This window comes from Anomaloglossus baeobatrachus, chromosome 6 (genome assembly GCF_048569485.1).
Source record: "Anomaloglossus baeobatrachus isolate aAnoBae1 chromosome 6, aAnoBae1.hap1, whole genome shotgun sequence".
NCBI lineage: Eukaryota > Metazoa > Chordata > Amphibia > Anura > Aromobatidae > Anomaloglossus > Anomaloglossus baeobatrachus.
Window position 1 is genome coordinate 436,677,527 of NC_134358.1, and position 21,338 is coordinate 436,698,864.

Consider the following 21,338-nt stretch of genomic DNA (forward strand, 5'->3'; position numbering starts at 1 on the left):
ACACTCCACATTTTAGGAGGTCAAAAGTAATTGGACAAATAAACCAAACCCAAACAAAATATTTTTATTTTCAATATTTTGTTGCGAATCCTTTGGAGGCAATCACTGCCTTAAGTCTGGAACCCATGGAGATCACCAAACGCTGGGTTTCCTCCTTCTTAATGCTTTGCCAGGCCTTTACAGCCGCAGCCTTCAGGTCTTGCTTGTTTGTGGGTCTTTCCGTCTTAAGTCTGGATTTGAGCAAGTGAAATGCATGCTCAATTGGGTTAAGATCTGGTGATTGACTTGGCCATTGCAGAATGTTCCACTTTTTTGCACTAATGAACTCCTGGGTAGCTTTGGCTGTATGCTTGGGGTCATTGTCCATCTGTACTATGAAGCTCCGTCCGATCAATTTGGCTGAATCTGGGCTGAAAGTATATCCCGGTACACTTCAGAATTCATCCGGCTACTCTTGTCTGCTGTTATGTCATCAATAAACACAAGTGACCCAGTGCCATTGAAAGCCATGCATGCCCATGCCATCACGTTGCCTCCACCATGTTTTACAGAGGATGTGGTGTGCCTTGGATCATGTGCCGTTCCCTTTCTTCTCCAAACTTTTTTCTTCCCATCATTCTGGTACAGGTTGATCTATGTCTCATCTGTCCATAGAATACTTTTCCAGAACTGAGCTGGCTTCATGAGGTGTTTTTCAGCAAATTTAACTCTGGCCTGTCTATTTTTGGAATTGATGAATGGTTTGCATCTAGATGTGAACCCTTTGTATTTACTTTCATGGAGTCTTCTCTTTACTGTTGACTTAGAGACAATACACCTACTTCACTGAGAGTGTTCTGGACTTCAGTTGATGTTGTGAACGGGTTCTTCTTCACCAAAGAAAGTATGCGGCGATCATCCACCACTGTTGTCATCCGTGGACGCCCAGGCCTTTTTGAGTTCCCAAGCTCACCAGTCAATTCCTTTTTTTCTCAGAATGTACCCGACTGTTGATTATACTACTCCAAGCATGTCTGCTATCTCTCTGATGGATTTTTCTTTTTTTTCAGCCTCAGGATGTTCTGCTTCACCTCAATTGAGAGTTCCTTAGACCGCATGTTGTCTGGTCACAGCAACAGCTTCCAAATGCAAAACCACACACCTGTAATCAACCCCAGACCTTTTAACTACTTCATTGATTACAGGTTAACGAGGGAGACGCCTTCAGAGTTAATTGCAGCCCTTAGAGTCCCTTGTCCAATTACTTTTGGTCCCTTGAAAAAGAGGAGGCTATGTATTACAGAGCTATGATTCCTAAACCCTTTCTCCGATTTGGATGTGAAAACTCTCATATTGCAGCTGGGAGTGTGCATTTTCAGCCCATATTATATATATAATTGTATTTCTGAACATGTTTTTGTAAACAGCTAAAATAACAAAACTTGTGTCACTGTCCAAATATTTCTGGCCCTGACTGTACGTGTGACGCTGCCGTAGCGATAATGTTCGATCACAAACAATCGCATGCGCGACGGGGGCTGGTACTTACACGCTCGATATCGCTAGAAATTGCTAGCGATATCGCTACCGTGTAAAGCCCCCTTAAGAGTTTGAAATCTCATCCACATGTATTGTAAATTCAAAGTCTCATATTAATTTCTGATATGTTCACCATTTCTCCCATCCTGTTTGGATAAATTAGAATGCAATTAGTGATGGACGAATAGTAACTATTTGTGTTTGGATTATTCGTAATGAATCCTAAAGTATTATTCCAGTATTCATCACGAATAACGAGCCCAATGCAAGTCAATGAGGAAACCAGGCATTTTTTTTTATACAAGAAAGAATAGAGAATATGCTGTTGAAGGAATTAAAAAGCATCAGAAACCAAAGGATATAGCCACTAATTCCAATATAAATATGCCCTTATTTTGTTGGTGCTAAACTAACCCTCAGCATAACTATGCGTATATAATATAATAAAATAACATTCTTTACAGTGACTTCTTGTGTGACTAGGATTGAATCTCGAGTCTGAAGCTGCATCTATTTCTTCTGTGGATGCCATATAATATTAATAAAGAAAGCTGTCAAGAAGAGTACACATGACATTTTCCAGGCACAGATTTGGCATCACATGGCTTTGTTCAAGTGTAGATTTCAGTGCTGTCGACATTGCGTATTCCCGTGTCCCTTTACACTAAGGCAATTAGTGACAGTTCTGAGGAATTCATATTGAGGTTCAGACTGCAGTCACAACAGAATGGAATAATTCCTTTTACCCATTGGGATTTACCCCTCATTAGAGATTTTATACATCTCCTGTGATTGGCTTAGAAGCTCTTGTTGACAGGATAAGAACACAAAAAGCACCATTCATAACACTTCTAGTTTTGCTTGATCCTCAAACCTCTCTGAAGAAAACATAATTAAAATTTGCATATGTGATGTTTGTGCAATCAATAAAATCTAGCTTTGTGGAAAGGTAATTCACAATGAAGATACAAACAGTTTCATGGGTACAAATGCGATCTCAGCAGATAAAAATAGTCGTGGTTGACTGTAAGCACCGTAAACAAAGGAAAGGGAGGGTGTATCGTGAGGAGACAAGAGTATTGGATGGTGGACCATGAAAAATGAATCTGAACTTAAATGTGGAGTATGGTGAATATATGACTAATGGCTGATAACACAATGACTAATAGGCAAACTTGTATATAAATTCCCCCAACAGCTAGCCTAGGCATAAAGGGATTTTACTCATATTATCATAAAATCAAATCAAAGTGCCACCCACCGTAAGCATAACATGCAGATGGGATAACACAGGCTTTGTTATTGCAAATAGTGGGGTAATCTTTAAGATTTTTTTCCTTTCAAATTTGCTTCCCTTTGGGAATGATTTTTCCAATATCTCAGTGTGTAACTGTCGGTCCCACATATGCGGCTGTATCATGACAATTAGTGTAAACCAGCTGTACTACCCGACTTCGCCCGGGTTATTAAGTGTTGTTAACAAAATAGAATGTATTAACAAAAATGTATTCTGCACACAAAAACCACAAAACAAATAGATAGAAATGTAATTATTAAAAGGCAAAAACTAAGCTAATAGAAGCATTTCAAAACATATATTTCAACACCACAGATATTCCACACAGATTTAACTAAATTGGCCAAGTAATGTGCTCAGTCTGTCTCTTTCCAGGTCTGTCTCTTTCCCCGTTTGTCTCTTTCCCCATTTGTCTCTTTCCCCCTCTGTCTCTTTCCTCGTCTGTCTCTTTCCCCATCTGTCTCTTTCCCTGTCTGTCTTTTTCCCTGTCTGCCTGTCTCTGTTTGTCTCTTCTTTTGTCTGTCTCTATCTCACTGTTTCTCTCCCCATCTGTCTCTTTGTAGGTCTGTCTCTTTCCCAGGTCTGTCTCTTTCCCCGTCTGTCTCCCCATCTCTTTGTCTGTCTTTTCCTGTCTGTCTCTTTCCCTGTCTGCCTGTCTCTGTCTGTCTCTTTCCTTGTCTGTCTCTATTTCTCTGTCTCTTTCCCCGTCTGTCTCTATCAAGGTCTGTGTCTTTCCCCATCTATCTTTGTCTGTCTCTCTGGCTGTCTCCTCCTTCCCTGTCTGCCTGTCTCTGTCCCTATTAATAAAACCTATAGAGATCCCAGTGGCCAAGACACCAATAATAAGGTAAAGGGGGAGACCACTGGTAAAGGAGAGACCAAAACACAAGTTCTTAGTGAAATACACAATATTTAATAAGTAACTATATGTGACATAAGGACAGACAATAGTGACGAATAGGATCTTAAAATCGCCAGACACAAAATTGCACAAACACCACCTGCAGATGTAATGGAGCTGCATGTCTGTCTGTCTCTTTCCCCGTCTGTCTCTTTCCAGATCTGTCTCTTTCCAGATCTTTCTCTTTCCAGATCTGTCTCTTTCCAGGTGGTCTGTCTCTTTCCAGGTCTGTCTCTTTCCAGGTCTGTCTCTTTCCAGGTCTGTCTGTCTCTTTCCAGGTCTGTCTCTTTCCAGGTCTGTCTCTGTCTGTCTCTTTCCCCGTCTGTCTCTGTCTGTCTCTTTCACCGTCTGTCTCTGTCTGTCTCTTTCCCTGTCTCATTCCCTGTCTCTTTCCCTGTCTGTCTCTCTGTCTGTCTCTCTCTATCCATCTCCCCATCTACATCTTATTACCTCACATATAAGCTTCTTATACTATGAATGTCTTTTGTTCCTATAGCAACCAATCACAGCTCCTACTAATAACCTGCAGTTGCAGGCTCCATTTACTTTGATGGAGGCATGTTTTTTGGAGAGTAACTGTAAAGCAGGGGGTTACATTTTTCTGTCAAAACATAGTCTATGACGTTCCCTGGGTCACATGAGGTGTCTGTGCAAAATTTCGTGATTGTAAATGCGACGGTGCGGATACACTTTTCGTTTCACTTTTTCCCCATTATGTAGATAGGGGCAAAATTGATTGGTAAATTGGAACGCGCGGGGTAAAATTTCGCCTCACAGCATAGCCTATGACGCTCTCGGGGTCCAGACGTGTGAGTGTGCAAAATTTTGTGGCTTAGCTGCGACGGTGCATATGCCAATCCCGGACATATACACACACACACACACACACGCACACACACACACACAAACATACATTCAGCTTTATACTGTATATTAGATTGATCTCTTATTGCTAATGGCTTCCTTAGTATATTCACAACTCCATGACCATTAACAATAAGGCTGCTTTCACACTTCGTTCCTCTGTCTCTTCAGTGGTTCCGTTGGGGCTTTCGTCTGAACCCCCACAAAACAAATTTCGACGTATGCGCCGAAGGGGCCACTGACTATAATGGTGCAGACTGAGTCACCGTGTACTCTGTCGTGCACCATGTTGCTTACTGGAGGCATACACCTAGACATAGTCTACTACTGAGAAATGCCTGAACATAACACAATACAATCATTAATCTTCATTGCGTGCTGATCATTCTTACACTTTTACAAGCTCATCATAATGCATAATTTTGAGGTAGAAGTGGCCCCCTTAACTGTGACGGCTGTGTCACGGTTGACAGACAACCCTGTGGTATCTGGCTGTAGAAGGTCGCTATGTTTGGCTGCACAAACTGCTCCTTGATATTCCACTCGTTCTTCCTTAGTGTGAATGGAGTTCTATGTATTTTCCCTATTAAAGGGAACCTGTCATCAGAAATTTAGCTTGCAACCTAAACGTTTCCCCCTCTGCAGCTCCTGGGCTGCATTCTAGCAATGTTCCTGTTGTTTATATGCCCCCTTTCTGACCAAAATAAAGACTTTATAAAGTGGTACCTTTTTGTATTGAAATCTTGATAATGGTACACGGGGGCGGGCTGTCTGGTGGCCGTTAGTCTGCCTCCTGTCGCTTTAGGCCGTCCCCCATCGCTCCATTTCATATCTCAGGACGCCGCCCACTAAGCCCGAGGTCCCGTGCACTTGAGGACCGCTGGTCACGTGTGCGCAGGCACGAGGTTATGGGCGGCGCTGAGATTGCATCGCAAGTGCCCACCCATCATCTCGTGGCCACGCTCTCCCCTCTGCCACCAGCGTTCTGCTCAAGCGCTGGCTAGATGACCCGACGTCACCTCTTTCTCATCTTACCCTGCAGCAGGAAATAGATGGGAGGAGCGGAGCAGGACACCACCGGTTACGAGAGGTGACATGGGGTCATCTGGCCAGTACTTGCGCGGAACGCTGGAGGCACAGGGGAAAGGGCGGGCACGAGATGATGGGCGGGCACTTGCGATGCAATCTTAGCGCCGCCCATAACTTTGTGCCTGCGCACACGTGACCAGCGGTCCTCGCGTGCACGGGACCTCGGGCACAGTGGGCGGCATCCTGAAATATGGAATGGAGCGATACATTTCCCCTTGGTTTGTTGGCGGTGATAGAGTTTACTTCTATGCTGTCCAGATTTCAAGAAGTCAGCTTGAAATCTCCTGTTGTATCGCGTTATTGTATCTTGCTGTCATTTTCCCAAAGTCATCTTGCAGATAAGTTGTCCATTTGCATTCCCCTGTTTGTTTTTCCTGTATTCTTTAGGTCTTAGTGGGGTTGACTAGTGCTCATATCGTCCGGTCACTACCTGGGGCCTATTTTAGGGTCAGCCAGGGCCTAGGTATCTTGATCGGTGTATACGTGTGGAACCTATGTAGGGAAGTCAGGGGCAAGAGGTAGGTTTTACCAGGGGTCACCATCTTCCCTTTTCCTTAGAGACAGGGCTTCCATCTCCCCCACCTTTCACCATTTGTATGGTATTCCCCCATACCTAGAGTGACATTACCTCTTGGGCCCCTGTGGGGTGAAATGTGTTTATTTATGTCGCAAAGTGGGAGATCCCACCCAGTTAACCAGTTTCACACTTCTGACATTCACAGTCTATGACTGCAATTTTCATACTGACCGTAGGTCTATTGAGGGGCATATCTGAGGCTGTTGAGTTTGGATTAAGAGACCCATGGCCAGTGCTGACATTGCAGTATGTACTCGGACTATGAATGTCAGGTGTGTGAAACTGACCTCACTGAGGGGGATAAGGGACATTGTCAGTCTTGATGTCCTTGTTTCACCAGCAGTAAAGATGGTAAGTATGTAATCATGGAGCATCCTGAATATACAGATACAATACTCCTGCCTATAGTGTAAGAGTTGTGTCCCTCACGGTGTCATGTGCACCTATACAATATGGAGCATATTATGCATGTATACCATATTAATAGATAAGGCAGATTAGCTGGCACTGCTAACACATCCTCTAGAGATGCATTCAAGCAGACATAGTTGTGCTCAGTTTAGGATAAAGTAATGCAATAAATGAGCAAAAACAGCATTAAAAAACTAAGAGCAGCATCGACAATTAGTATGTAAAAAAAAGACAGCACTTTATTGTGGTCTTCACATGAGACGACCACAATAAAGCACTGTCTTATTAACGAACCAGTGGTGAGTGAGTGCTTCTCTTTTTATTTAATCATTTATTTTTTTCATGCTGTTTTTGCTCATTTCAACATGAAAATATTTGCCAACTGTTGTGGAATGTTTCAGTTGCCCCCAAAAAAAGATCTGCTGGAAGAGCTGGTGCATATTCTGAATGCCGCACATCCTCACGTTCCCCCACGTATGAGCTTTTCACTGCTGACAAGATGTCGTCTGGTGTCAATGTGGAGCATAGGTGAGTAAACTGAGAGAGCAGAGGTAAGTAATCTGAGAGAACAGAGGTAAGTAATCTGAAGTCTAATCTGACTGTAAAGGTGGACTGTGGGGTCTGTCTGGGATTCATAAACCAGGGGTGTCTGCTCTGGGATCTGTAAACAGGGTAGTTCTATAAGTGGGAGGTAGTCTACATTTGTAGGTGGTCTAAGGACCATATACACACTCATGAGCAAAAGGGTAACAGTGTTTTGAGCTTTTGACTTTTAGGCTCCATATCTCACCATCCACTAGAGATTTGAATGTGAGACTACTATCATTATATAGACAATCATCTTGGCTACCTCATACATAAATTTGACTTGCAACTATTTAACATACAGTTTGTTATGAAGATTCTAGCAATGTCACTGCATGGTCACTGTTTGCTCTTGGTAGTGGAAATGTTGTTTCTTCCTGTATACCTTACAGGTGGCTTTACACACTGCAACATCGCAAACGACATCGCTGTAACGTCATCCGGTTTTGTGACGTAATAGCGACCTCCCCAGCGACATTGCAGTGTGTGAAACACATCAGCAACCTGGCCCCTGCTGTGAAGTTGCTGATCGCTACAAATCGTTCAGGACCATTCTTTGGTCCTTTGTTTCCCGCTGTGCAGCATGATCGCTAGAAATTTTCAGTGTGTAAAGGGGACTTTACAGCGACTTTGTTAGCTACTTCCCTTTCAAAAAGCTGCTTTACAACGTCCCCAATGACTAGCTAGGTCGTTCTGCAGGTCCGGATCGCTGTTGCGTCGTTGGCCAGGTTGGCCTGTTTGACAGCTCACCAGCGACTCAGCAGAGACTTTGTAGCGATCCCGGCCAGGTTGGGATCGCTGGTGGGATCGCTGAAAGTCTCAGTGTGTAAAGGGGCCTTACTACAAATTGCCAAACTGCATCATGTGAGTGCCATGATAGTTGGAAAAATACAAAAAAGAAATCTGTCCATCCATTCAAAAGCCAAGAGGTGGACGTCCAGGCAAGGTTTAGGAATCAATAAGTTGGTTCATCACAAGGTCTATCAGCTCTGTTGTGACAAAACAGTGGAAGCGGCTCATATGCTTCGTAATAGTGAGATCACAAATGTCCATGCAAGCACCATGCGACGCATGTTACGCAGGTCTGGCATGGTGGCTCAAAAAACAGTGAAGAAGCCTCAACTTTAATATTTGCAAAGAAGTTTTCAAAAAAAGTACGAAAAGCAGACAGTAGAAGACTGGAAATGAGTGATTTGGAGAGATGAGACAAGGGTCAATAGACTAGTCTCTGATGGGTGCAAATGGGTCTGGAAGAAACAAAAGAAAAAGTAGCTAACTGATCAAGAAATTGAAGGAACTGTTTGTTAAGTTTGTTAAGTTCAGCCGAGGAAGGTATTTCACAGCCAAAGGTGCTGGACACTTGACCAGCACTGATGGTGGTCTTAATTCTGAGCTATATGAGTATCCTAAAATACAAGTTAGTTTGTACAATTGAGTTCTATGGGTAGCAAAAGTAAGACAGTGTTCCAGCAGGACAACAACCTGAAGCATTTGCTGAGATAGGTAAATAAATGGTTCAATAACAATGAAGTAAAGCTGCTGGATTGACCCTGTGAGTACAGTTCAAGAAAGAGCTGTATAACATACCCAAGTGAGTCGACCAGTATGCCCTAAAATTGGGAACATGTAAAAGAGAACTGGGATCAGATTTTGGTTTAGATATGCTTGCATCTGATAAAGAGCATGCCCAGAAGGATTCAGGCAGTGTATGGATGGACATTAAGCCAAAATTGTGCGCAGATGTGACCCGCCCCAGGGCCGTGGGGTACTCGGTTCCGGGTGTTGGTTAATGGGATTATGTCACGGGGCCCTGTGCCCAGTTCCGTGGCCCTGGTGGTCGCTGAAAGTCAATAAATAATAAAAATAAAAAAAAAAAATAATAAAGGAAAAAAATAAAAATAAATAAAATAAATAAATAAATAAAAGTATTTCGTGACGCCACCTACGGTTCCAGTATGGTTACTGGGGCTGCAGGTCAGACCTCTGGGGTGATGGTTAGGCAGCCAGTTGTTTACGCTTCCCGTAGGTGAAGCGGGGTCCCCAGGGCAGTTTTAGTAGTACTCATATATGGCGGTTTTTCTTCACAGCCTTTTCAACTGTCACTTTAGTGCAGCAGCCTATGGCTCCTCAGATGAAAGAAATAAAGTATGTCACACCAATTCATTAACTCTGACCAGGTTTTACTTGCAGGTGTTATTAAAAATGGGTTCAGTTTCTGATGTTACAGTTTTTGAGTAATCTGGGAACAGTTCAGGATCTCTGCACCAGGTTAGTTGTGTGGCCTCCCTGCTGCGCTATGTTTCTCCTTGGTACTAGGCTGCCTGTAGTTATACCTTGTCCCTCTCTCACTGTCTTCACCTGTATGACAGGCGGCGGGAGCTTCTCTAAGGGGCATTGCTGTACTCACTGCAGTCCCTAAGCTCTGTGTAGCGGCTTTGCCTTCAGGTGCTGCTTCGGCCAGGAGATCTGCAGTCTCCCTGGCTCCTGATCTTTATTGCTGGGCATATTAGATCCCTCACAATCTCGGATGCCGGTGTCCGATAATCAGCGCTGTTGCTTGGGGATGAACCGGTCTGGCTCGACCTCCCCGGTCACTCCTCTTTTGCCTCACTCTTGATCCCTAAGGCGGTCACACAGTTACTTGTGTGGGCTAAGCACTGCCCTCTCCATTTTGATGTCTTCCCTCACTCTCTGCTCGCACAGTCTCCTTTTTTCCAACTGTCAACTGCCTCTCTGACTCCGCCTCCAAACCTGGCTTTAAAGGGCACCTCACCTGAACTCGACTTGTAGAGCTCCCCCTCCAGGCTTGGAGTGGAAATGTTGTATGTGGGATTACCTGATGTGGAGATCCTTCCCTGCCCAGGTACAGGTATATTTGTGGCAACTGAACCCTGGGGTGCCACATTCCCCCTTAGTTAAATTCAGTACTCCTGGACTGGAAACACAAACTTATAAAACATTAGCAACAATAAAGAGTAGTACAAAGTCTTAAAAAATAAAAATTACAAAAACCAATAAAACAGAAAAATGCAGTCCTTCCGCTGCAAAATGTGAGTATGGTATATATAAGAAAGTTTTTGACCACTACCAGTTCTGTGGTCCATTGGTCCATAAAAGTTCAAGAAGATGCAAAAGTTCATGCAAAAAGTCCTGCAGGCTCAACACGCTTGACGGATTTACTTAGTTGCAATAAACAAATAAATAAAATATTTTTACATTTACTAACTACTACAGTTTCTATTTAATATTCTTCTATATAACGGCATGGGGGCTGACCAAAGTTGCTACGGCTAGACCTACGTAATGCCTGTGTCTCAACTGGTCGGTGCGTTGTACTGGTACCTAATGCTGGTGCTATGCATGCACTATCTACTAGTCTGCATGAGGATCTACGCAATATTGGTATGCGTGAATGTTGTCTTAGTCTTACCATAGGACTGGCAGGATCCCCAATAGCAGGGTTCTCTGGTTCTACTGCGACTGGTAGTTCTTCTGAAATGTTGACCGGTTCTTCCAGTCTTTCTGGGACTTCTACTGGTTGAGCACCAGTCAATAATGGTATAATTATGGCTCCATTGTACTGAGGCCAACTTTCAGGAAAATCACCTGTACTGTTCTTATCATCTTCTCTTTCTTTTCCTCTTTAGGTTGAGGTATACAGGGGATTACTTCTTTTTGCTTCAACTGTTCAGGACATTTTTTAAGGTGGTCTCTAGAAACTGCCGCTGACGTTTTTCCCTTATCCTTGCTGATTAAGCAGATTTTCTTGTTGTCAAATTTAGAGGGCAATACTGTGTATGGTTCTGCTTCCCACTGGTCATCAAGCTTATGGGTCTTTCTTTTTCTTTTTAGAACCATCTCTCCAGGTATTAAAGGAGCAGCTGGTGCATTCTTGTTATAATCTTTTTCTTGCCTTTCTCTAATTTGGTCTAGGCTTCTTTCTACGCACTCCTGTACCTTTTTGTACTGCTCTTGGCGCTTAGTGTCCCAATCAGCTTCAGGTGAATTTTTTTCAGGAACAACAATTCCCATTTCTAAGTCAACTGGTAACTTCCCGGGTCTTGCTCTCATCAAGTATGCTAGCGTGCAATTGGTGGAACTCACAGGGATGTTGTTGTACATGTCCACTAAATCAGGCAACTTCTCTGGCCACATGCTTCTTTCTTCCAAGGGCAAGGTTTTCAACAGGTCTATAACCACCTGGTTCATTTTCTCACACATGCCGTTTGTCTGTGGGTGATTTGGTGTGGTTCGGATTTTCTAACATCCATACAGGTTGAAAAACTCCTGGAACACTTCAGCTTCGAACGCAGAACCTTGATCCGTCAACACCTGTTCCGGGTAGCCATGGGGTCTGCAGAAGTAGGCTTGAAAGGTTCTCGCTGCGGTTCTTGCTGTCAAGTCCTTTACAGGTACTACCACCAGAAACCGGGAATAGTGGTCCACCATAGTGAGGGCATACGTATAACCGGATCTAATGGGTGTCAATTTCACATGGTCCAAGGCTACAAGTTCCAGCGGCTGCTTGGTGACAATTGGTTGTAGTGGAGCTCTTTGACTGTCACGATCCTTTCTTCTCAGGTTGCATGGGCCACAGTTTCAGCACCAGTTCTCAATGGTAGTTCTCATGCCAACCCAATAGAATCTGTTGCGTAACAGTACCGCAAGCTTCTTCCACCCGAAGTGTCCTGCTCTGTCATGGTACGCCTCTAGCACCATCTGAACATCTCCCTTCGGTACCACTATTTGCCACACCCTCTCATAGGTTCCGGGGTTGATGTAATGTCTGCATAGCCGACCCCTGTAGATGAACAATCTGCTCTTTTCCTTCCACAGGTGCTGCGCTTCCGGTGGGGCATCTGGGCTAAGACTTGAGTCTGGTTGGATTATTAGCTCTTTAACTAGGCGAACAGCCGGATCGCTGTCTTGCGTTTCCTCCCACCCGTGGTAAGGTAACGGGTTCAGCGTGGCCTCTTGGCATTTGCCTTTAACACCTTGGTTACATTGGGATGCACTGTTGCGGTGAAAAGCCGACAGCTCTATCTCTTCTAGCTCATCCGAGTCTTCTCCTGCATCAGGTAAATGGGGCATTCTCGACAATGCATCAGCGTTAGCATTTTTGCGGCCTGCCCGATATTTGATGGTGAAGTCATAGTTTGACAACCGGGCCATCCATCGCTGCTCTAGTGCACCTAGCTTTGCGGAGTCCAAGTGAGTAAGCGGGTTGTTATCCGTAAATATGGTAAACTTCGCAGATGCCAGGTAGTGCTTGAATCGTTCAGTGACGGCCCAGACTAAGGCCAGGAATTCCAGCTTGAACGAACTGTAGTTTTCTGGGTTTCTCTCAGTAGGACGGAGCTTCCTGCTTGCAAAGGCAATTACACGTTCTTTGCCATTCTGCACCTACAACAGCACAGCTCCCAATCCCACATTACTGGCATCTGTGTACAGCACGAATGGCAGATTATAATCAGGGTAGGCCAGGATTTCCTCACCGGTCAGGGCCCACTTCATGTGCTTGAAGGAGTCTTCTTCTTTCTCACCCCATTCAAACGGAGGGCCGGAAGTCTTGCCCTTTTTGGTCTGGCCTACCAGGAGATCTTGCAAAGGCGCCGCTATTTTTGTGAAGTCCTTTATGAACCTCCTGTAGTATCCTACCAGCCCCAAGAACTGACGCACCTCTTTGACGGTTGTTGGCTTTGGCCAGTCTCTGATAGCAGTGACCTTTTCAGGGTCTGGTGCCACACCATCCGCACTGACCACATGCCCAAGATACTGAACCTTCGGCTTCAGCAAATGGCATTTTGAAGGCTTTAGTTTCATACCAAACTTTGACAATGCTTCAAACACCTCGGCCAGGTGCTCCAGATGTTCCTCATATGTCTTGGAATACACAATGACGTCATCAAGATATATCAGTACAGTCTCGAAGTTTCGGTGCCTCAGGCAACACTCCATCAGCCTTTGGAACGTGCTGAGTGCATTGCAGAGTCCAAACGGCATGCTGTTGAACTCACACAGACCCATCGGTGTCGTGAATGCGGTCTTCTCTTAATCTTCTTCTGCCATGGAAACCTGCCAATACCCACTGGTAAGATCTAAGGTGGAAAAGAAATTAGCAGCTTTCAGTGCAGCAAGTGATTCCTCAATGCGGGGCAACGGGTAAGCATCCTTGTGTGTTATGCGGTTTATCTGCCTATAGTCAATGCACATCCTCATTGTGCCATCTTTATTTCTTACCAGGACAAGTGGGGCTGACCAGGGGCTACAACTATCTCTAATAACCCCAGCTTCCTTCATTTCCCGTAACATATCTTTAGCACATTGATAGTGAGCTGGTGGTATAGGCCTGTATCTCTCTTTTATAGGTGGATGGTCTCCCGTGGGTATGCGATGGTGTACCCCTTTTATCCGCCCAAAATCTAATGGATGCTTACTAAAGACCTGTTCATATTCCTTCACCACCCGATAAACTCCGTGCCTTTGGTAAGAAGGGGTGGAATCAGTGCCGACATGCAGCTTCTGACACCAGTCCTCCAGCTGTCCCTTGGAGCTGTTGTCCTCCGCCTGGTCGGACGGGGTCAAGGGTTCCACTGCCTGAATTGAGTTGTTGTTGACAGTGAACAACTTGGCAACAGTAGCATATCTGGGTAGCTTGACCTCTTCCTCTCCACAGTTTAAAACTCGTACAGGTACCCTCCCTTTGCGTACATCAACTATCCCCCTGGCTGTCAGGACTGTGGGCCTACTATCTGAGTACATGGGCTCTACCATTGCCTGGTAATCCCGCCCTCTGAGGCCTATAGCTGCCCGACACCAAATCATCACTTCACTTCTTGGGGGTAACACAATGGGGAATGGGTCGCTTACCCGTACACTGACGATTTCTCCACCAGACAACTCTACCTGTTGTCTCTACAGAAGGGCTTTGATTTCTTTCTGTAGGACCCTCTGCTGCCCGATGCTGGCAGTTTCTGCAACCTGCTGGAGCAAGAAAAGAACTTCTCCTAGACAATTTTCAACAACATTAGTACCTAATATCATTGTTGGATTTCTTTCACGACAATCAGTATCCACCACAATAAGTCCTTGGCCCATTAGCTCCTCCCTCCCCACCTTTATCGTCACCTCCTTGTACCCTACTTGTGATACCGGCTGTCCATTAGCAGCATATATAGTAAGGTCTGGGTCTGGGCGAGTGAGCTCAGAATCGGCCCAAAATCTTTTGTAAAGGATATGTGGGATCGTCGTCACCTGTGAGCCAGTGTCCAATAGAGCAAGTGTGGGAATGCCATCTAGCACGATAGATAGGAATGGTCGTCCTCCCACATATCTATCGGGCCAGTTCGATGGGCCTGGTTGTTTTATTCCTGGTGGCCGGCCCGCTGCCCCAGGAGTCACTGGTTTAAAGGACATGACCTGGCAAAGTGGCCCGCCTCGTTACAACGGCGGCAGATAGGCTGTCCTGACGAGTCGTAGCGGTCGTTGGGTCTTCCTCTGGGCGGTGGGTTCCTCCTTCCTCGCATCCACGGGATGTCCTCAGGGCTGTCAGCCAACTGGATCCTCTCCGACGACTGTGGTTTCTGCTGGAGTTGCATGGCCTTTAGGAGCATGGCCACATCTTTTGTCAACTGCTGTACCTGGGAATGCAAGTCATCAGAGGCACCAGGTATTACAGTCTGTCCATTGATTTCTGCTGGAGTTAAGGAAAGGGACGCCACCTCTGAGGGAGAGGTGATGGCTTGTCGCGGTTGAGGTGCGGGGTCTGTAGTCACAGGGACTCGCAGTGCTCTAATGGCCCGGTTCTTCAGAGTTACAAAGTCTAGACTCTGATGCTCCATGACCCATAGATGCAGCTGTGTTTGATGAATTGGTGAATGTAGCCCCTCAAGAAACTGTTCAATTAACATTTTATCTTCCTCTCGTGCATTTTCAGGGTCTACCTGCTTTACAGCCTGCAGCGCCTCCTGAACGTTCAATGCATAATCCCGTATGCTATCCTGCGGTCTTTGCAGTTGTAAAACCTCATTCTTAGCTCAGCTACAGTACGAGTTTCAAAAGCAGCTTTTAAATTAGCAAATATCTGGGTTATTGTCCTTTTATCTGTATTCAGCCAGGATTTAACCTCTCACTCTGCTGCACCCGTCAGTTGCCCCAGCAAAACAGACACTTTTTGCTTGTCAGTCATAGAGTATATATCCAGGAAATTAAACATCTTTTCTCTAAATTCAGCTAGGGTATTGGGCTCCCCAGCATATTGCGGTAACCATGCCGCCCCAGGGACATACGGCAGAGCAAGCGGCATGATCGGGGCTACAGCTTCAGGTGCTGCAGCTGCTCCAGGGGCATCAGCATCGCCTTGCATCTCCATCCTCACGGTGGCGCAGTTAGTTTTTCAAATGCTTAAAATGGCGGCAAAGTTCAGTTATTATTAAACAGTTTTCAAGGCACACGTTACCCAGGGTTACTGGGCCTTGTCCAGATCCTGTTCGTGACGCCAAAAACTGACCCGCCCCAGGGCACTGGGGTACTCGGTTCCGGGTGTTGGTTAATGGGATTATGTTACGGGGGCCTGTGCCCGGTTCCGTGGCCCTGGTGGTCGCTGAAAGTCAATAAATAATAAAAATAAAAAAAAAAAAAATAAAGGAAAAAAAAATTTAAATAAATAAATAAAAGTATTTCGTGACGCCACCTACGGTTCCAGTATGGTTACTGAGGCTGCAGGTCAGACCTCTGGGGTGATGGTTAGGCAGCCAGTTGTTTACGCTTCCCGTAGGTGAAGCGGGGTCCCCAGGGCAGTTTTAGGCTAGGTTCACACACTGCTTTTTTTGACGCTGCGTTTTTGTGCGTTTTTTTGCGGCAAAAACCGCACAAAAACGCACCCGCGGCAAAAAACGCACACGTTTTGCCGCGATTTGGTGCGTTTTTGCTCACTGCGTCTTTATGCATTTTTTATCAGTGAGCAATGCCATTAACCCCTTCACCCCCGGCCACTAAAACACCCTAATGACCGGGCCATTTTTTGCAATTCTGACCAGTGTCACTTTGACAGGTTATAACTCTGGAACGCTTCAACGAATCCTGGCGATTCTGAGATTGTTTTTTCGTGACATATTGTACTTCATGTCAGTTGTAAATTTAGGCCGATACTTTTTGCGTTTATTTGTGTAAATTTAGGAAATTTTGCGAAAATGTTGACAATTTCGCAATGTTCAAACTTTGAAAATTTATGCCCATAAATCTGAGAGATATGTCACACAAAATAGTTACGAAATAACATTTCCCACTTGTCTACTTTACATCAGCGCAATTTTCGAAAGAAATTTTTTTTCGTTAGGAAGTTAGAAGGGGTCAAAGTTCATCAGCAATTTCTAATTTTTCCAACAAAATTTACAAAATAATTTTTTTAGGGACCACATCACATTTGAAGTGACTTTGAGAGGCCGAGGTGACAGAAAATACCCAAAAGTGACCCCATTCTAAAAACTGCACCCCTCACACTGCTCAAAACCACATCCAAGAAGTTTATTAACCCTTTAGGTGCTTCACAGGAACCAAAGCAATGTGGAAGGAAAAAATGAAAATTTTACTTTTTAACACAAAAATGTTACTTTAGCCATAAAATTTTCATTTTTACAAGGGAGAAAAGAGAAAGTGCACCCTACAATTTATTGTGCATTTTCTCCTGAGTACGCTGATACCCCATATGGGGTAAAAATCAATTGTTTGGGTGCACGGCAGAGGTCGAAAGGCAAGGAGCGCCATTTGAATTTTTGAACGCACAATTAGCTGCACTCATTAGCAGACGCCATGTCGGGTTTGAAGACCCCCTGAGGTGCATAAACAATGCAGCTCCCCCACAAGTGACCCTATTTTGGAAACCAGAGCCCTCAAATAATTTTTCTAGATGTTTAGTGAGCACTTTGAACACCTGGGGTCTTCACAGAAGTTTATAACCTTGAGCCATGAAAAGAAAAAAAAATATTTTACCACAAAACTGTTGCTTCAACTAGGTAGCTTTGTTTCACAAGGGTATCGGGAAAAAATGCAACATAAAATGTATTGTCCATTTTCTCCTGAGTACGCAGATACCTCATATGTGGTGGAAATCAAATGTTTGGGCACACGGCAGAGCTCGAAAGGGAAGGAGCGCCATTTGAATTTTTGAACGCAAAATTAGCTGCACTCATTAGCGGACGCCATGTCAGGTTTGAAGACCCCCTTGAGGTGCCTAAACAATGGAGCTCCCCCACAAGTGACCCCATTTTGGAAACTAGAGCCCTCAAATAATTTTTCTAGATGTTTGATGAGCACTTTGAACACCTGGGGGCTTCACAGAAGTTTATAAAGTTGAGCTGTGAAAAGAATTTATTTTTTTTTACCACAAAACTGTTGCTTCAACTAATTAGCTTTTTTTTCCACAAGGGAATCAGGAAAAAATACACCATGAAATTTATAGTGCATTTTTTCCTGAGTACGACGATACCTCGTATGTTGTGGAAAGTAATTGTTTGGGCGCATGGTGGGGCTCAGAAGAGAAGGAGCACCATTTGACAGCAAAATTTGTTTGAATCATTAGCGGATACCATGTCACGTTTGGAGACCCCCTGAGGTGCCTAAACAGTGGAGCTCCCCCACAAGTGACCCCATTTTGGAAACTAGACCCCTCAAGGAGTTTATCTCCCAAGGGGCTCCACAGAAGTCGATAATGTTGAGCCATGAATACAATTTTCTTTTGTTTTACCACAGAACTGTTACTTGAACCAGGTAACTTTTTTTTCACAAGGGTATCAGGAAAAAATGCACCATAAAACGTATTGTGCAATTTCTCCTGAGTACGCAGATACCTCACATGTGGTGGAAAGTAATTGTTGGGCGCATGGCGTGGCTCAGAAGAGAAGGGCACCATTTGACAGCAAAATTGGTTGGAATCATTAGCGGACGCCATGTCACATTTTTAGACCCCCCCTATGGTGCCTAAACAGTGGAGCTCCCCCACAAATTACCCCATTTTGGAACTAGACCCCTCAAGGAATTTATCTATATGTTTAGTGAGCCCCTTGTACCCCCAGGGGCGCCACTGAAAGTTGATAACGTTGAACCGTGAAAATTATTTATTTTTTTTTAAATTTTTGCAGCAACAAGGTAGCTTTTTTTTTTCTTTTTACAACGGTATCAGGAAAAATTGCACCATAAAACGAATTGTGCAATTTTTCCCGAGTACGCAGATACCTCATATGTGATGGAAATCAATTGTTTGGGCGCATGGCGGGGCTCAGAAGACAAGGAACGCCATTTGACTTTTCAAACGCACAGACGCAGTGCACTGATCGGCCGCTGCAGGAGGCACGGTCGGATGAGATACAAAAACCGCTGGGATACGGAAAAAAAACAAAAGGCACGCCAAAAATTGATCCACGCTCAGCGGGACGCACAGACAGATGCGATACTTTTTTTTCCGTATCCTCGACGCTTTTTGTATCGCATCAGTCCGTGCGTCCCGCCGAGCGCTGATCAGGGATGCACATAACGGATCGGCATCCCTGCTCAATTTTTGGCGTGACAAAAAGCATCGGGGATACGAAAAAAAAGTCACGCCAAAAATTGAGCAGGGATGCCGATCCGTTATGTGCATCCCTGATCAGCGCTCGGCGGGACGCACGGACTGATGCGATACAAAAAGCGTCTAGGATACGGAAAAAAAAGTATCGCATCAGTCCGTGCGTCCCGCTGAGCGCTGATCAGGGATGCACATAACGGATCGGCATCCCTGCTCAATTTTTGGCGTGACTTTTTTTTCCGTATCCCCGATGCTTTTTGTCACACCAAAAATTGAGCAGGGATGCCGATCCGTTATGTGCATCCCTGATCAGCGCTCGGCGGGACGCACGAGGTGTAAAAATGGACAGGGGATAGAGGAAAAAAAAGAAAAAAAAAAAGTTATACTCACAGTACCCAGAGGATTAGCAGGAGGAACAGCTTTACAGGAGCAGCAGGCAGGAAGTTGGACAGCTCAGCTGAAGACCCAGGAAGAAGGACCCAGCGATGGAGGCAGATGTGATCGGCCGGTGAAGACAGGTAAGAGGACGTCGGGGGGACAGCAGAGGGGGAGGGGGGCAGCAGAGGGGGAGGGGGAGAGCAGAGGGGGAGAGCAGAGGGGGAGGGGGAGAACAGAGGAGGAGGGAGATACCGGAGGAGCTGCAGAATAGAGATCACGGGAGAGGCCGGCAGATTGGGATGTCGGGGGGCAGATCGGGATGTCGGGGGGCAGATCGGGATGTCGGGGGGGCAGATCGCAGGGGGTACGGGCAGGGGCCATTACGGGAGCACGCAGGAGCAATCACAAGAGCGCGCAGGGGCTGCAAGGGGAGAAGAGGAGGAGGGAGATACCGGAGGAGCTGCAGAATAGAGATGGCGGGGGGCAGATCGGGATGTCGGGGGCAGATCGGGATGTCGGGGGGGCAGATCGCAGGGGGGAACGGGCAGGGGCCATTACGGGAGCGTGCAGGAGCAATCACAAGAGCGCGCAGGGGCTGCAAGGAGAGCAGAGGAGGAGGGAGATACCGGAGGAGCTGCAGAATAGAGATGGCGGGGGGCAGATCGGGATGTCGGGGGGCAGATCGGGATGTCGGGGGGGAAGATTGGGATGTTGGGGGGGCAGATCGCAGGGGGGCATGGGCAGGGGCCATTACGGGAGCGCGCAGGAGCAATCACAAGAGCGTGCAGGGGCTGCAAGGAGAGCAGAAGAGGAGGGAGATACCGGAGGAGCTGCAGAATAGAGATGGCGGGGGGCAGATCGGGATGTCGGGGGGGCTGATCGCAGGGGGGCACGAGCAGGGGCCATTACGGAAGCGCGCAGGAGCAATCACAAGAGCGCGCAGGGGCTGCAAGGTGAGCACAATACTCACCGCTCCTGCTCCATGACAGCAGCGGCAGCAGCAGCGGTGGCGTGGTACCACTAGTACCAGCCAGTGCTGCACGCTGCAGACATGTTGGGGGAGGGTCCCCAGACCAGCACAGGCCTGGGGAGGGCGGCCACCGGCAGATCAGACCGCCCTACTGCACACTGATTGGAGCGATTGCGCGTCATAGCACGATCGCTCCAATCAGTGCTGCAGGGGCTGGGGGCGGCATGTTTGAGATCCACCTATGATCTGCTGTACCTGCTACAGCACATCATAGCCGGATCTCACAGTATCGCACTATTTCCGGCATTATTTTTTACCGAAATCAGTGCGAAAGATGTGGTTGGCGGTTCAGATTTGAACAGCCAATCACATCGATCGTCGCCCCTGGGGTGAAGCAAAGGTCCCCTGCTGTAAGAAACAGCAGGGGACATCATTTGAAAGCCGTTGCTATGGCCACGGCAATCAAATGAACTTTAGGCCGTAAAATTACGTCCCTGGTCGTTAAGTCACGTTAAAATAGGACGTAATTTTACTGCCCGCGGTCGTGAAGGGGTTAAAGATTGTTGAAAAAAAAAAAAAAGGTCTGATGTCATTTCCTTCTTCAATATGTTCTTCATTATCCACTAGTGTATGCAATAGAGCAATGCAATAGAGCAGACAGCTGCAGAACTACAAGGCTCAGCATGCTCCATACAGGACTGTATGCTGGAGGGAGAGGCAGAGGGAGCAGAACTACACGGCTCAGCATACTCCATACAATAGTGTATGCAGGAGAGCAGACAGTAGCTGCAGAACTACAAGGCTCAGCATCCTCCATCCAGGACTGAATGCAGGAGTTTTTTGCCCCCAAAACAATGACGTGGGCTTCGCCATATTTTTGTATGCTAGCCAGGTACAGCAGGCAGGTACAGGCTGCCCCCAACCCCAGCTGCCTATTTGTACCCGGCTGGGAACCAAAAATATAGAGAAGCCCTTTTTTTTTTAATTATTTCATGAATTTCATGAAATAATTTAAAAAAAAAAAAATGACGTGGGCTTCGCCCAATTTTTGAGTCCAGCCGGGTACAACTAGGCAGCTGGGGATTGGAATCCACAGTGCAGGGTGCTCATGCTTTCTGGGCACCCCCGCTGTGAATTGCAGTCCCGCAGCCACCCTAGAAAATGGCGCTTTCATAGAAGCGCCATCTT